This window comes from Nycticebus coucang, chromosome 9 (genome assembly GCF_027406575.1).
Source record: "Nycticebus coucang isolate mNycCou1 chromosome 9, mNycCou1.pri, whole genome shotgun sequence".
Classification (NCBI taxonomy): domain Eukaryota; kingdom Metazoa; phylum Chordata; class Mammalia; order Primates; family Lorisidae; genus Nycticebus; species Nycticebus coucang.
This window is the reverse complement of record NC_069788.1, coordinates 99,774,078-99,790,418: the sequence shown is the minus strand read 5'-3', so window position 1 is coordinate 99,790,418 and position 16,341 is coordinate 99,774,078. Positions and strand designations below refer to the sequence as shown.

Here is a 16,341-nt window from a genome sequence, read left to right as displayed (position 1 = left end):
CTTCTCTGGTGTGGTTCCTTCAGCCGACCGTCTTCTCCTCGCTCCTGTGCCCCAGAGTCAGCACTGACCAGCTGCAGTTTAGGCACTGTCCACATCCCTCAAGAAATCACCCAAGAATCTGGACTCCTGGGGGACAGGCCTCCAGACCTCAGAGTGAGAGTGGAGGGAAGTGCTGCGAGCTCAGAGTTGCAGGTAGAGAATATACACAGTTTTATAGTTTTATGTCTGGCAAGAGAACGCCATGGCAGCCTAGTAGGGGAGGTAGGTCCAGTTTTTAGAGGGTATCTCCAGTGAAGTGTAGTGGGAGGACCTTTGAACTCTGCCTGTTTGTTTGTGGGGCACTCTGAGCTGTTCTTATGGGAGAGACGATTACTCCAGTTCGCTTGCTGATGGATTTTGTACCTTTTGTATGTATCCTTGTGGTCGCAGCTCGCCACAGCGGGGTTTATGTGTGTTCTTCAACCTTCTCTCTTGGTGCAGCTCAAATCCACCAGGTTACTTGCTAAATTTCTGTCCTTTAACTCTCCTTCTGGATGGGAGCCTCTATGGAAAGCTGGCTTCAGTCAGCCATCTTGTCTCCACCCTCTAGAGCTTTTTCTTAAGAAACACCCATCTTTCCTTGCTTGCCCACTTACATAGAGAGTTGTTTTTCTTATGTGTAGCAATTTTAGTTACCTATGTTAATTAGAATATTTAACCTTTAGTGGTCTTACTTTCTAGTGAACAATAGGAAGCAAGCAATTGTAGATCGTCACACCTGCAATCTGTAGATCCACAGATGTGTAAATCATAATTTCTAGAATCATATGTGTTCTCAAAGTGCAATTTGTCAATGTGTCCCAGACCATGCCATTCTTACATGTTTGCTGCCAGTCCCAATGTCATTAGTTTCTCTGTAGTAAAAAACTGTAAAGGAGGAAAGATGTTACCTCTATCTCAGTGTTCTCCAACCTTCTTTGTCTCATGGCACACTTTTTTTTCTCATGTCAAACTTCTGCAGCACACTTAAATTATGTTGATCAAAAAAAATAGAGTAAAAAATAAAGAATATGTCCTGTACTTTGAACCCCTTGAACTCCTTTTGAAAGTAATTTAATTAATGATCTTTAAAAATTTTTCATGGCACACCTAAAATCCTTTCAGGGCACAATGGTATGCTATGGCATGGGTTGAAATACACAGCTCTCCCCTCTTTGGGTTCTTCTGTTTCTTTGTTATATTTATTATTATTATTTTGGCAAGGCCTGAGAATGAAAAAATTTTTTTTTTTTTTTTTTTTTTTGGCCGGGGCTGGGTTTGAACCCGCCACCTCCGGCATATGGGACCGGCGCCCTACCCGCTGAGCCACAGGCGCCGCCCGAGAATGAAAAATTTTTAATATAGATTGGCATCAGCTTCAAATTTTCATTCTTAGTGTTTAAAATGTAAATGCTTTCTGGTATAAGAGGTATAGGAATGGCAAATTTTTTGTGGGAATGTTATCTTACTTGCATCTATTAACTCACTTATTTTTTTTTAAATTATGCTTAGATTGCCTGTAAAGATTAAATCATTAAATGGCCAGTCATAATCTTAGGTTATTCTTTTTCTTCTTATTATTATTTGCTGATGAATTTTGTAATATAGAGATAACATAAAATTATCTTACCAGTAAATCTAGGTAAGAAAACTTGTACATCTCTATTATATTTAATGCTGAAAACTCTGATCACGTGCCTATGTTAGTCAAACCAACCAGCAGTATTCTTTATTTACCAAGAATTGCCCAAGTCACACACTGGAAAAGTATTTGTGTTAGTGCTCATTTTTCTGAGAGAATATTTCATTTATATGCACTAATTTTTCTCAAATACAAATAAATAGATCTCTTTACAATTTAATTTAGTTATATCATAGGAGATAGAAAAATCTTATAAATACATGTCTCTATACAAACATACATAAGCATATAGATACAAATAGATCTCTTAACTTTCTGTACCTTTCATTATAAAATTTTGTCCATGTGTAGATATAATAATGAAAACTAATCTATTAAAGAATATCTGAATCCAAATTATTTTTCTGGCCAATGGAACAAGATGTCCTCCTTCGATATCTAAAGTTTTGACTTTAGATTTAAAATTTTGATATTTGTGAAAAAGACTTTTAAGATTCTTTTATTTGTCATCTATAAGTCATCTTTTAAAGAGAAAAATCCTCAATTCATTTAATCTTTTAGATATAATTCATATTAATTAAAAAAATTTACTCCAGGGTGGTGCCTGTGGCTCAAAAGAGTAGGGTGCCGACCCCATATGCCAAAGATGGTGAGTTCAAACCCAGCCCTGGCCAAAAACCGCAAAAAAAAAAAAAAAAAAATTATTTCATTGATTTTGCTGCATCTTTTATCCCTTATTTTCCCATCAGGAGGACAATTTTATCTAAATAGATCACAACTTCTGCATTGTGATTATTTTAATTCTAACTTGTCTTTAGTAAGGTCAAGTTTTATTTATTTTTTTCTTAAAAATGCAGATGTTCTGGGATAAAATTCTTGTACATAAAATTAGCTAGAGTTGCAAAGGTGATGTCTCAGATTCCTAAGGTTGAGATGACTCCATTAGCAAAAGGTACCTACCTGAGTCCTCTACTTGGATGCAACCAGTTAGTTATCAGATTCAATCTGATGCTGGACCCAGTATAGTCCAAAAATTGCTCAAATAAACTAGAGACATCAAAATATGAATTCAAGGAGTCTGGTATATGAGAGAGAGCTCACAACCCCAGTTGCTGTGGCAATTAATGAGCACAATGAGCCCTGGGATCACCGAGGATCTACTCTGGACCATTTCTTTTGAAAATCTTGCAAGAAAAACTTTAGCTAAATTAATTTTGGCAGCATTTATTTGAGCAAAGAGACGATTTATGAATCGGGCAGCATCCTGAATCAGTAAAGATTCAGAGTACTCCATTCAGCAATGGCAATATTTATAGAATGAAGTGGAAATACCATCCAGATGTGGGCAGGCTACAGCTTGGTGTTTGCCTTATTTGGACATGTCTGAGTGGTTTTCAGCTTGTAAGTGGCTGAAAACTCAGCTGCCATGATTGGCCAAGACTTGTCTATTTTTAGAAGACATTCTTAAATTAGTTTGTAGTCTGTTCACATATTAAGTTAGGTTGTGGTTTGCTATGTATAAAGGCAATTTTAGGCCAAATTTAATTGAATTTAAACTGTACCTTTGCCAATTTGGGAAATTCTTTTTTTTGCCATTCATGTAGGTTTCTGGTCATGTATTGGTGTACTTTTAATTTATATTTCCTGTATTACTAAGGATGCTGAGAATTTTCCCTGTGTTTTCTACTTGAATGTCTCCTTTTTGTGACATTCTTGTGCAATTTTTTCTTCAAAAAAAAAAATTGGGGTTGTCTTAGAAATGAGTTGTAGGAATTCTTTTCTCTTTGGGAAATGTCTGTGCTAGATTTTTGGTAGAAGCTCTCCTTTCTGATTATCAGAGAGAAAGTCAAAACTGCTACAACTCAAAGACATTGCTCAAAAAGGAACAAATAAGAGATGTCATTTGGTTCTGAACTGTCCACTCAGGGGAGCTGAACATTTCAGTGAAGATTTAGGAGACCGTATTAGTGAACAATTTCTAAGTCTTAGGGATTTCAACCACAGTTATATATATTTTTGCTCATGTTACGTAAGGATGAAAAACAGCTGATATCACCAAGCTGCAGTCCTGTGCTATGCTGCTGGGTCTGCTCTATCTGACATTGAGGCTGAAGGAGCACTCCTGTTTTGAGACACTCTCATTCTCAACCACATAATGACGTGTCTACTTCAACATGGTGCAAATACATGTCAACTCTTATTTTTCTTAGTTCCTTCTATGTAGATCAGACCCTACATGACATTATAAGATTCGGTTATCTGAAATGCAATAGGAATATTTTCTAATACTGAGTCAGTTTAATTGCTCAGAATTCAAGTGATATTGTCATCTCTATTTCCTTAGTTCCAATTCTAGACCTTTATTAAGAATGGGAGACAAAGGAGTAAGGGGCAAAGAATTTATTCCAATAAATGTGGGATATGAACTATTAAAACTTTCACATATGAAACAAAATCATTGATAACTTCAAATCAGAAGACTTCTGAAGACATATTTAGAAATGATTTCTATGCTTGAATGTTAACGTGTTAAATAACATAAACATATATTAATTTTTAACATATGAGATATCGTAAACAGAGGAATCAATACAAGGTACTTTTATTTCTTCCTAAAATGTTCTTTTCCCAATTCACTTTAAAGCAGCTGATATTCAAGGCACTTTGTATTCACGTGTGTGTCATCTTTTCTCAAGTTATCTCTTTCTTTTTTTTACTTTTATTAAGTCATATACACATAGATCATGAATACATTTATGCATATGTGGGGTACAATGTGTTGATTTTATTATACAATTTGGAGTGTTTACATCAAACTAATTAATATAGCTTTTGCCTCATTTACTTGATTATTGTGTTAAGACATTTATGTTCTTTACTTGATAGATTTGACTTGTACCCTTGCAATATGCTCCATAGATATGGTCCCACCATTTACCCTTCCTCTATCAAACCTCTCCTTTCCCCTCCCTTCCCACTCTATTTCTCTCCTTCATCCTGGGCTAAAGTTGTGATCTATCTTATATAGGAAAGTGTGAGTAAATATAAACTACAGATGTTGCATGGATGTGGAGAAAAGGGAACACTTCTGCACTGCTCGTGGGAATACAAGATAATACATTCCTTTTGAAAAGAAGTTCAGAGAATACTCAGGAATCTAAAAATAGACTTGCTAGTTGATCCTGCAATTCCTCTACTAGGAGTATATTCAAAAGACCAAAAATCACTTTGCAACAAAGATATTTGCACCAGATTATTCATTTAAGCTCAATTCATAATTTCCAAGTCATGGAAGAAGCCCAAGTGCCCATCAACCCATAAATGTATTAATAAATTGTGGTATATGTATACTATGGAATACTATGCAGCCTTAAAAAAGGTGGAGACTCTACCTCTTTTATGTTTCCATGGATGGAGCTGGAACACATTCTCTCCTAAGTAAATATCTCAAGAGTGAAGAAAAAGAATCCAATGTACTCAGTACTTTATGAAACCTAGTTATCTCTTTCAAATTAGAGTAATTCTCAGGGGTTGCAGGGATACTATAGTTGAATGGCTGTGTGATCTAACAATTTAGGAGGGGGTTAAAATGCATAATAAAGCAACAACAGTATCAGAGATAATTATGGTAATGGTAATGGACAAACTATATAGGTCTTACTATGTGTCAGGCACTATTCCCAGCACTTTATGTGTGCATCTATTAACCTGTTTAATCCTACCACACCATCATAAAATAGGTACTATGATCCAGCTCACATTACATAAGAGGAAATTAATGTCAGATTTATTAACTATCCCAAGGTCCATAGTTATCAAGTAACAAAGCCTAACTTTAAACCCATGAAGTTTAGATCTGAAGTTTTTTTCTCTAATTACTATGATCTACTGTAAAGTCTATGAAAGTACAATGAATATTTAAAATGAAAAAATCATTACCCACACCTAGTGTATGTATGGAATGTTGTACAATTCTACAAAGTTATTTGTTTTTCGTTTTTTTTCAACTTTTAAACTTAAGTATATTTGTTACAACCCTTTTTAAGTAGATTGTGACTTGTGCACTACATTTCCATTCACAAGCCTCACTTTTCAGATAACTTTACAACACGCATGGATAAGTTTCTAATTTTGCTCCTCTAAACAGTAACTTTCCTTTGGAAAATAAGCACTGCGTAGAGTTTCATCAAGTTGCTTCACTATATATTTCTAAAGTACCAGTACATGCAAAAACTACAAGGGGATGAAAAGTTTAAAAAGTAGAGCCTAGACGATAAACTTAAGTCACTTGAACAAATGGTTTTCTTCTTCTAAACATCAAGTTACGTTCTGAATACTCATTGACAAAAAGATTTGGCCTACCAAGGAATCTGGCTTGATAGCTAAATACTTTAGGCCAACACATTAATGTAGGTTATATACATCTTACTGCACTTTACCTCAATCTCTTAAAATAAGAAAATGTGAACCAAAAAAGCATTACTAGCTCTGCTTCAGTGCCTAACGTTTCACAGTATCATACTTATATGTACAAAGAAATATTTTCTTTCCTTTAAAGTATTATATCATGCCATATAGAATTTTTAAATGTTAAAAACAAACAAAAAAATACTTGAAAATGTATTATTAGAGGGAATGAAGTATTGAACACATATACAAGTAATTTGTCAGGGAAAGCTTAGTCTACTTCTTCCATACATGATGTGTCATCATCTCCTTCAAGAGGTGGCATCTCTTCAGTTACAGCAGCATTGGTATCGTCAGCAGTAGGGTCATCTTCATCAATACCCAGACCAAGTTTGATCATCCTGTAGATCCTGTTTTCATGTGTCTGGGGATCTTCCAGACTGAAGCCAGAAGACAGGAGTGCAGTTTCATAAAGCAAGATGACCTGATCCTTCACTGACTTGTCGTTCTTATCAGCCTCTGCCTTTTGCCTTAAGGTCTCGATGATGGGGAATGGTCAGGATTTATCTCCAAGTATTTTTTTTTTCTACCATGAACCCATTGTTGAGTTGTCTGTCAGGGCTTGAGCTTTCATGGTTCTTTCCATGTTTGCTGTCCAGCCATATGTACTTGTCACAATATAGCAAGGGGATGTAACCAATCGGTTTGACACAATCACCTTTTCAACTTTTTTCTCCAAGATATCTTTCATGATTTTGCAGAGGTTTTCAAACTTTGTTTTTTTCTCTTCCTGTTTCTTTTTCTCTTCTCAATCTTCTGGAAGTTCCAAGCCCTCTTTGGTGACTGACACTAAAGTTTTCCCCTCTAATTCTTTCAGCTGTTGGACACAGTACTCATCAATTGGCTCAATCATCTATATCACTTCTAAGCCATACTTCCGAAGACGTTCCACGAAGGCTAAGTTAGCTACCTGGTCCTTGGTCTCACCTGTGATATAGTAGATATGTTTCTGGTTTTCCTTCATTGTGTTACAGTAGTCCTTGAGAGAAACCATCTCATCACCTTAAGCAGAAGTGTAATATAGCAATAGCTCTGAAAGCTTCTTTCAATTTTGAGAATCTTCATGTAGTCCAAGCATTATGTTTTTAGAGAACTGCTCATAAAACTTTTTTAGTTCTCCTTGTCTTCTGCCAGTTCAGTAAAGAGCTCTAAGCACCTTTTTGACCAAATTCTTTCTGATAACTTTCAAAATTTTGCTTTGCTGCAACATTTCACAGGAAATAATTATTCTTTCTGTTTTCAAATAGGTCAAAAGGAGCACATCTTGAGACAAAAAGCAGAGCTCTGAATTCCAAATATCCTTCAACTGAAAAGTGCTTCACTGCCAAGTGATCTTCCCAGTCATTGGTCAAGCTCTTATAGAATTCTCCATACCCCTCATTAGTTATATCATCAGGATTTCTGGTCCAAATAGGCTTTGTTTTGTTGAGGTCTTCATGATCAATGTACTTTTCCTTAATCTTCTTCTTCTTGTCACCATCTTTCTTCTCCTCTTCTTCTTCATCAGAACGAACATCTTCTGTTTCAGGTTTGTCATCAGACTCCTTTTCTTCTTTTTCTTTCTCCTCCTCCTTGTCTTCATTTTCTTCTGCCTCATCATCGCTGACTTCTTTATCATGTTCCTTCTCTACAAAGAGAGTAATGGGATAGCCAATGAACTGAGAATGTTTCTTCACAATCTCCTTATTCTTCTTTCTTCCAAGTACTCAGTTTGGTCTTCTTTTAGATGGAGAATAACCTTTGTTCCATGACCCATTGGTTCACCGGTGTCAGTCCTAACTGTGAATGATCCTCCTGCAGAGGATTTCCAGGCATACTGCTCATCATCGTTATGTTTGGTGATCACGGTTACTTTCTCAGCAATCAAATATGTAGGATAAAAACCAACACCAAACTGGCCAATCATAGATATATCACCAGCCTGCAGAGCTTCCATGAACGCTTTGGTTCTAGACTTGGCAATAGTACCAAGGTTATTGATCAAGTCAGCCTTGGTCATTCCAATGCCAGTATCCACAATAGTAAGGGTTCGATCTTGTTTGTTTGGTATGAGATTAATGTGCAGCTCTTTCCCAGAGTCTAGTTTACTGGGATCTGTCAAACTTTTATATTTGATTTTGTCCAAAGCATCTGATGAGTCTGAAATGAGCTCTCTCTGAAAGATCTCTTTGTTGGAGTAGAAAGTATTAATGATCAATGATATTAACTGGGCAATTTCTGCCTGAAAGGCAAACATCTCAACCACCTCCTGCATCAGTTGGTCTTGGGTCTGGGTTTTCGCAGGCATCTTGGCTAATGGACCACACAGGTTCCACAGTACAGCAGCACCCGGATGCTGAAGCAACTCTATAAAGTTATTTGAATAGTGTTGTTTATTCTGTGGCACAATTTCTATTAAAACTACAGTCTTTGCAAACAACTACATTGATTTTTTTTTTTTTTTTTAAACAGTCTCACTTTGTTAGTCTCACTAGAATGCTGTGGAGTCTTCATAGCTCACAACAGCCTCAAACTCTTGGGCTCAGGTGATCTTCAAGCCTCAGCTTCCCAAGTAGGTGGGACTACAGGTGCCCACTACAATGCCGGGTTACTTTTTAGACAAAAGGTCTTGCTCTTCATCAGCAGTTCTGGTCTCCAACTCCAGAACTCATGCAATCCACCTGCCTCAGCCTCCCTTAGTGCTAGGATTACAGGCATGAGATACCACACCTGGCAACTACATTGATTTTAAATTTTTACATCTTATCTCTCATTCCCCCTCTACCTTTTAAAAATTTTCTTCTTTTCTATCTCATCCTCATTTCCCATAGCCCCAGTGTAATGCTATGGTTTTACGTTACCACCACTGGTACATGGTGAGCTAAAATGAAACATGCTTTCTGGTATTCACATCTTGCTTTGGCCATGTCACTTGCATAGGCTAATGTGATATTACAACATGTGATGTACGTTGAGCATCTAAAAGTATAATCTTTGGGGGAGCCTTCTTGTTTTAGCCTTGCCACCATATTGATGTCTGGTCTAGGCTACTGAATAATTAATAACTAGTAGGAAAAAGATATTGAGACCACATTGAGCAAGATATCCAGCCACTCTAACAATCCCGATGGGCCCAGCTGCCAAGAAACCTATGGAAAACAGACACAGAAGTAAGCTCAGGGGAAACCAGCCAAAGAACTACCCAATAAACCATGAATTTTGTGAGGAATAATAAATATTGCTATATGCCACTATATTTTGAACAGTTTTTGTATTTATAACTGAATGTGAAAATAAGCCATGGTCCGCCTAGGGGAAAATTGCTATATATCCACCTCATGCATGTTTTCTGAATTTTCCCACACAAATCCTGCACGTAATCATGATGCAGGTCTGCAAGATATTTTCCTTTGTCACAGAATGCAGAATACCAATTCATTTGGGGAATATATACAGCACATATTTTGCTAAATTAAGAAAACTGATTTACTTAAACTCCAAAAGCCTGATTTGGGTGATAATGCCAAAAAAATCTGTGATGAGTTTCAGCAGTGAGAATGGAGGTTTTGTTGCCAGTTTGTATTTGACACATAGTTCCTCGATTTTGACCATTTGCTCCTAAGCCAAATTCGAGGTATTGTGTAACTGGCTATCAATTAATATTTTGGACAATGTGGTAATCAGCTATCCAGATGAATAATTAATCAAATAGTGAGATATACATGGCATCTTTAGGCCATGTTTTATGGTAGTCCAGAGACCAAATTTGTCTTCAGAGGTCTCATAGCAAAAATAAGGTGACTGTGAGCTATGAGTCTATACCACCAATCCCTTATCACTTGACTTTTAAAGTTAGATACATCTTCCTCAAAGAAAGTAGACAATGCTTTTGTATTATCAGGAAAGAAGTAAGAATATTAGTAAATATCATAGTGCATAGCCAGATGTTCAGTAATCCAGGATGCTTATTATTTTCATTATTATTATTTTATTATTACGTTTTAAATCTAAATTGAACTCTAACGAGAATAGATTGTATGCAAGCAACAAGAGTAAGGGTGGCCCTGTTACATGTGATTTTTCCCAAAGTCTCTTCGAATGTTAAGATAGAGCCATTCTTTTCTCCTCTTTAACATCACCTGAATTTCATCTCATGAGTCCTTCATAACGTTGTCACATACCAGGAATTCCTGAAAGAAAAATTAGAATTTAGAGTCTGCCTCTCAGTCACCCTTCCGTTGAGTAAGTACATAGGTACCCTAGAGCCATAGGACCACAGAGGCCAAAGGGCAACAGACCAGCGACAATCTGAGAAATGGGGAAGTTTTGCCCCTCCTTCCAATACTACCCTCAGGAGTATTGGAATCAAGAAATCAGGGCTGTAAACCCAGGCTTTTTTGCCTAATACTTTTCAACAAACTCCAACCAAGGACAGTAGATGTTTGATGTTGTTTAAACATGGACCAAAATCCTTACTTTGCCTTTAAAAAGAAGTGTTCTTCTTGGTAAATCTCTGTTTTCTCTGTGCTTCATCATCCTCAAGTGTAAGGTGGGATAATACCTATCACACAGGAGGATTATTGGGAGCATGAAATGAAAAACAAAAGTATGTAAGTATTTAAAGTAAATGTTTACCCTAGAGCTTTGGGTTCAGATTATTAATCAAGTTTAACCCTATAGAACATAAACATTTTTACAGATAAAGCATAAAACACTCTCAAGTTCTAAAAATGTCTGTGCTTTCCCTGCATCAGACCACTAAGTGCGTTATTATGACCCACAACTTCATGGCTCCTAAAGTTTGCAAGCGCAGCAAAGCTCAAAAGATTCAAAATAACCTGACTTAATGATTCCATATATATTCAAAAAATGAAACTTCCTTAACACTAATGTGAAACACTTAGACACTTATATTAGTGACATTGGGCTCCTGGAACTGTATAACACTAAATTGTGTTAAAGCGTCAGATATCAAAGGCATTTTTATAGTTTACATGCTCCATTCCACGGGGCTGAGCTACCATGCTGTCTATGTACCAGTTTTTGGATCAGCTGGCGCATAATCTGTCCCACGGCCAAGGTTTTGCTGTTTATTCTAACATCAGAATGAGAGCTGACAAGATAATTGCAGTCTTCTTATATTATCTAGTTAAGGAGGCACATTTTCCTTTAATTTCTTTCTTCTAAATCAGTCTATTTATTGGTAATTCACATCAAAATCACTTTTGTGGCTTTTTCAGTTTTCTTTTTCTTTTTCTAAATCAATAGGTATGAAATGAAGGTGTAGGTATGTGCAGTTTGAAAAAACCTCCATACGCAAATCTGAAGCACATTCCAGATTAAGTACTCCTAAAATTGAGTTAATTTGATCTGTGTAAATGGTTTCTTGAAAGGGGAAACCATTAAAATTTCCCTCAGTTTCCATCAATTAATTTTATGTTGCATAAATTATATCTTTAATTTTCAAATTTGATTAAATCACTATCATTTCACTTTTGAGCAACTATAAAAAGTGAAAACAAAATCATAGCGCTGTAGAGCTATAGAAGAAGATTATGGTATTAGGTCCTATACCATAGAGGGTTGGAGAAGTCTGGATCCTAGTTCTCTACTCTGCTGGAAACATTCTAAAATCAGTAGCTTAATAAACTCCTCTGGTGGTGGCACCTGTACCACATAGAGTAAGTCCTATTAAGGCTTTGTGATCTTCCCTTTTGAGTTGTTCTTTTCATCCTGAGGGGCTAAAAAAAGGAGGAAAGAGAAATAGCTAGCACGTGATTAGCAGCCTCAGTCACTATTATTTTTAAATATTTGAAAAGTATATATCAAATCAGAAGTAAGAAGCAGCCAAACAACTGAGTTGAGTTCTTATAAATTTAAATCAACAATTAACTGCTAGTCCAAACCCTGTGTTTTATCTGTATCTACATAGATAGTCTGTAAATTGTATATGCAGTCATGCGTCACTTAATGGGGGTATGTCTTGAGAAATGCATCATGGGGCAATTGTGCCATTGTGCAGACATCACAGAGTGTACGTGCACAGACCTGGAAGAAATAGCTACTACAAACCTAGGCTGTGTCACATGGCCTATGGTTCCCAGGCTACTAATCTGTACAGCATGGTGCAACACAGTGGTAAATATTGTGTATCTAAACATAGAAAAGTTACAGAAAAAGTACAGCATAAATGATAAAAAAAAAAAGGGTACACCTGCATAGGGCAGCTCCATTTTAATCTTGTGACATCACCATCGGTTATGTGGTCCATTATTCACTGAAGCATCATTTTGCAGCGTATCCACATACACACACAAATATACACATGCACCCCTATATATATATCATGGGTGTAAGAAATATTTATATTAATAAATATGTACCATAGGCTTGCAAAAGCATTTCTTGGAATAAATTTGCTTCCAGAAGTTTAGATGTTCAGCATTGCAAAAAATTATATATTTTAACAACTCTATTGTAGTACATAAGCCACACATATTTCGGTTGTACAGTTTTATAAGATTGCAACCACCATCATGAACAAAATAATTAACTTATTCAAAGCCCCCAAAAGTTTCCTCTTGCCCTTTTGTAATTCCTCTCTTTAGCTACTCTCTTTCGGGCATCTACTGATTTACTTTCTGTCAATAGTTGTTTCATTTTTTGGAATGACTTAGAAATCATATAGTAAGTACTCTTTTATTCAACATGAATATTTTAAGGCTCATTCATGTTGTGGTATAAATCAATAGCTCATTCCTTCTAATGCCAGAGGCCTTCTACAGTACTGTATGGATATACCACCATTTGTTCATTTATCAGTTGACTGACGTTTGGATTGTTTCAGACTTTGGGCTATTATTTGATACAAGGAAAGCCACTGTTAATGTGTGTGTACAAGTTATTATTTGACCATATGCTTTCTTTTTTCTTGAATAAATATCTAGGAGTAGAATGGATGGCTCACATGTTAGGTGTGTATATAAATTTTAAGATTTTTAAGAAAGAACTTTCAAAAGTGTATCATTTTACATTCCCAACAGCAGCATATGAAAGTTCTATTATAGAACCTCCAAGCATCTCACTGATACTTAATATGGTCAGTCTTTTTTTTTTTCCTTTATGCCATTTTAATACCATAGTCATGGTGAGTTTTATTATGATTTTAATTTGCATCTCCATAACAACAAATAATGTTGAACTTCTTTTCTTTTTTTTTTTTTTTTTTGTGATTTTTGGCCGGGGCTGGGTTTGAACCCGCCACCTCCGGCATATGGGACCGGTGCCCTACTCCTTGAGCCACAGGCGCCGCCGAACTTCTTTTCATATTTACATTTTCTACATATCTACATATCTTCTTCAATGGAATATCTGTTTAAACCTTATATATACATATTTAAAGATTATGTCATTTGTTTTGATATTGAACTTTGGAAGCTAATTACATATTTCACTTATAAGTCCTCCATCAAATATGTGATTTGCAAATATTTTTTCTCAGAATATTTTATTCTGTTTACTATGTTTCTTTAAATGTACATTTTCAATTTTAACAAAATCTGTTTTTGTGTACTAATTTGTTGTAATACCCAAGAAATATTTTCCTAAGCAAAATCCCCCACATTGTCTCCTGTGTGTGTTTTTAGAAACATTATAATTATATAATTTATACTTAGATCTTTGAACCATTTTGAGTTAACTGTTGTGTGCTTTTTTCTTTCTTTCTTTCTTTTTTTTTTTTTACAGTTTTTGGCCAGGGTTGGGTTTGAACCCACCACCTCCAGCATATGGGGCAGGCACCCTACTCCTTTGAGCCGCAGGTGCTGCCCTGGTTGTGTGTTTTTTTAGAAGCTTTATAATTTTATAATATATATTTAAATCTTTGATCCATTTTGAATTACTATTTAATACAGGGCCAGTTATGAATTTTCTTAATTTGTACATTAAAATAAAATGGTTCAGCCCCATGTGTTGAAGAGGCTATTCTTTCTCCATATAATGTTGTGGTAGGTTTATAAGAAAAAAGTTCAGAGGGAAAAAAAAGAGAGAAAATTGAAAATATGCAGCAAAATCTCAAAACAGGTGAAAGACTGTCATAGAAATGTGGAGTCAGAAGACATCTGAATGACCTTTTTACAGCTCACATAATGATTCAAAGAGGTTCAATAACTTGTCAGCTTCACTTAGTGAAATTTTGCACAAAGGTAGAACAAAATCTGAGTCTTTTATTTCCTAGTTCAGAATTATTTCCAATGCTAGAAACTGAGTACAGAATAAGCTCCCTCTCTTCACACATCCTGAGAATGGGTGGCGCCTGTGGCTCAGTGAGTAGGGAGTGGGCCCCATATACCGAGGGTAGCAGGTTCAAACCCGGCCTCAGCCAAACTGCAACCAAAAAATAGCCAGGTGTTGTGGTGGGCGCCTATAGTCCCAGCTGCTCGGGAGGCTGGGGCAAGAGAATCGTGTAAGCCCAAAAGCTGGAGGTTGCTGTGAGCCGTGTGACATCATGGCAGTCTACCGAAGGCGGCAAAGTGAGACTGTCTTTACAAAAAAAAAGAGAGAGAGAAATTTTAAATAACCTACTAATGGCATCCAGAGAACCCCCACTTCAAAGAACAAATTCTAGGGCATGGGATACTTATACAAAAGAAAAATAAATAACCAACTTAGTATTTTAGCAATAATAGTATGGTAAAGAAAAATAAATGTCAAGATATGTGAATAACCGAAACTCTATTCTTTAAATCTCTCAAACATTTCATTAAATGTTTCCTAACCTGTCACCTGTGAAATGAATTCAATTCACCACTACAATTTAAACAGAATTCTCCATTCTCTTCACCTTTCTCTCCTCGTGTTCTTCTCTGTATAACCTTATCAATTTCTATTGGCTGCAATTATCACTAATTTGGTTATAAATCTTTGAGGAACATATTTCCATTCCTCATTTTTTCCTCTATGTTCCAGACTCAAATGTACTGTGCCCTTCTGTGTAAAGTAAGTACAAGCACTTCAAGTTACACATTCAAAATTGGACATATGCTCAACTCCTTTCGAAACTTCCTTTCCCTGTATTTCTTATCTCCTTAGAGAGCATGACCTTCCACTTCTAACGCTGCCATATCCTTCAACTCATTTCCTATTCATTCTTGCTCTAAAAGTTCCAAAATCTCTTCCCTCATATCCACTATCTCTCCATGACTCCTAACCAAAATATGGACTTCCAATTTTTTACAAAAATCCATTTTTTTTACCCAGATTGGATCTGTGGACATCATTTCCCACCTACTCGCAAGGACTAGTCTAGCCTCTTAGGTTGACAAAAGACCCTTCACAGTTACTCTGACCTTGCTTGATAACTCTAGACTTTAGCTAACCTACACCTCAGCCATTCTACAATATTTCAACTGTTTGAAAACATAATTGGCCCTTTCATATTCTGAGCATGTTTGATGTGATAAGTTATACTTCCTTATGTGATGAAATCCTATATATCCTACAATTTTTTTTATTTTTAAGTCCTTAATTAGATCCCTGAGACAACTAAGGGACATAGTTCATCTGTCCTTTATGTTCCGATAGACCTCTGTACATCAACTGTAACATTTATCAATTGCACTCTAACAAGATATTTGGATGCCTAACTTTCCCAAACGTTGTGAGGACCTTTAGGGCAAGAATGATGTCATATTCCTCTTTGCAAGCAATCAAACTAGAAATAACCATAGTGTTTGGGGACCAGGTAACCTTCAGTACATATCTGCTGAGTAAAGAAGTAATGATGAATGAATAAATGCATGCATGATTGGAAGTAGATGGGTATATCAAATGTAGGCCTTTGATTTCCTATCTCAGGAACCAGGTGCAGAGGGTAACTAATGGAAAGTATACCTACACCTGACACTATAGACATAGCTGCATAAATAATACAATACCAAGAAATTAGAAGACTCATTGTCCACAAATAGCTCCTTTTAAGCCCAATGATACTTGTAACTCTAAAATAGGACAAAGGTTTTTATTATATAATTAGAGAAGAAGTTAAACTAATTAATACCTCAGCCACTAATTTATAATGCAATGTAGAGTCAGATGTCCATGTCACTGAAGCTAATTTCTGCCTCTTATGGAACGTTAGCACAGACCTGTGTTGCCTGAGTTTAAGACCCAACTAGGTAATGTGTACTAATTTATTTATGCCTTGTTTCTCCTACCTGTAAAACATAGGCCGTGAT

At 36.1% G+C, this 16,341-nt stretch overlaps 1 pseudogene; it reads right to left on the bottom strand.

The window, feature by feature from the left end:
- Window positions 1–6,338: 6,338 nt before the first annotated feature.
- On the bottom strand, window positions 6,339–8,414 carry LOC128593920 (heat shock protein HSP 90-alpha-like; annotated as a pseudogene).
- Window positions 8,415–16,341: the final 7,927 nt, after the last annotated feature.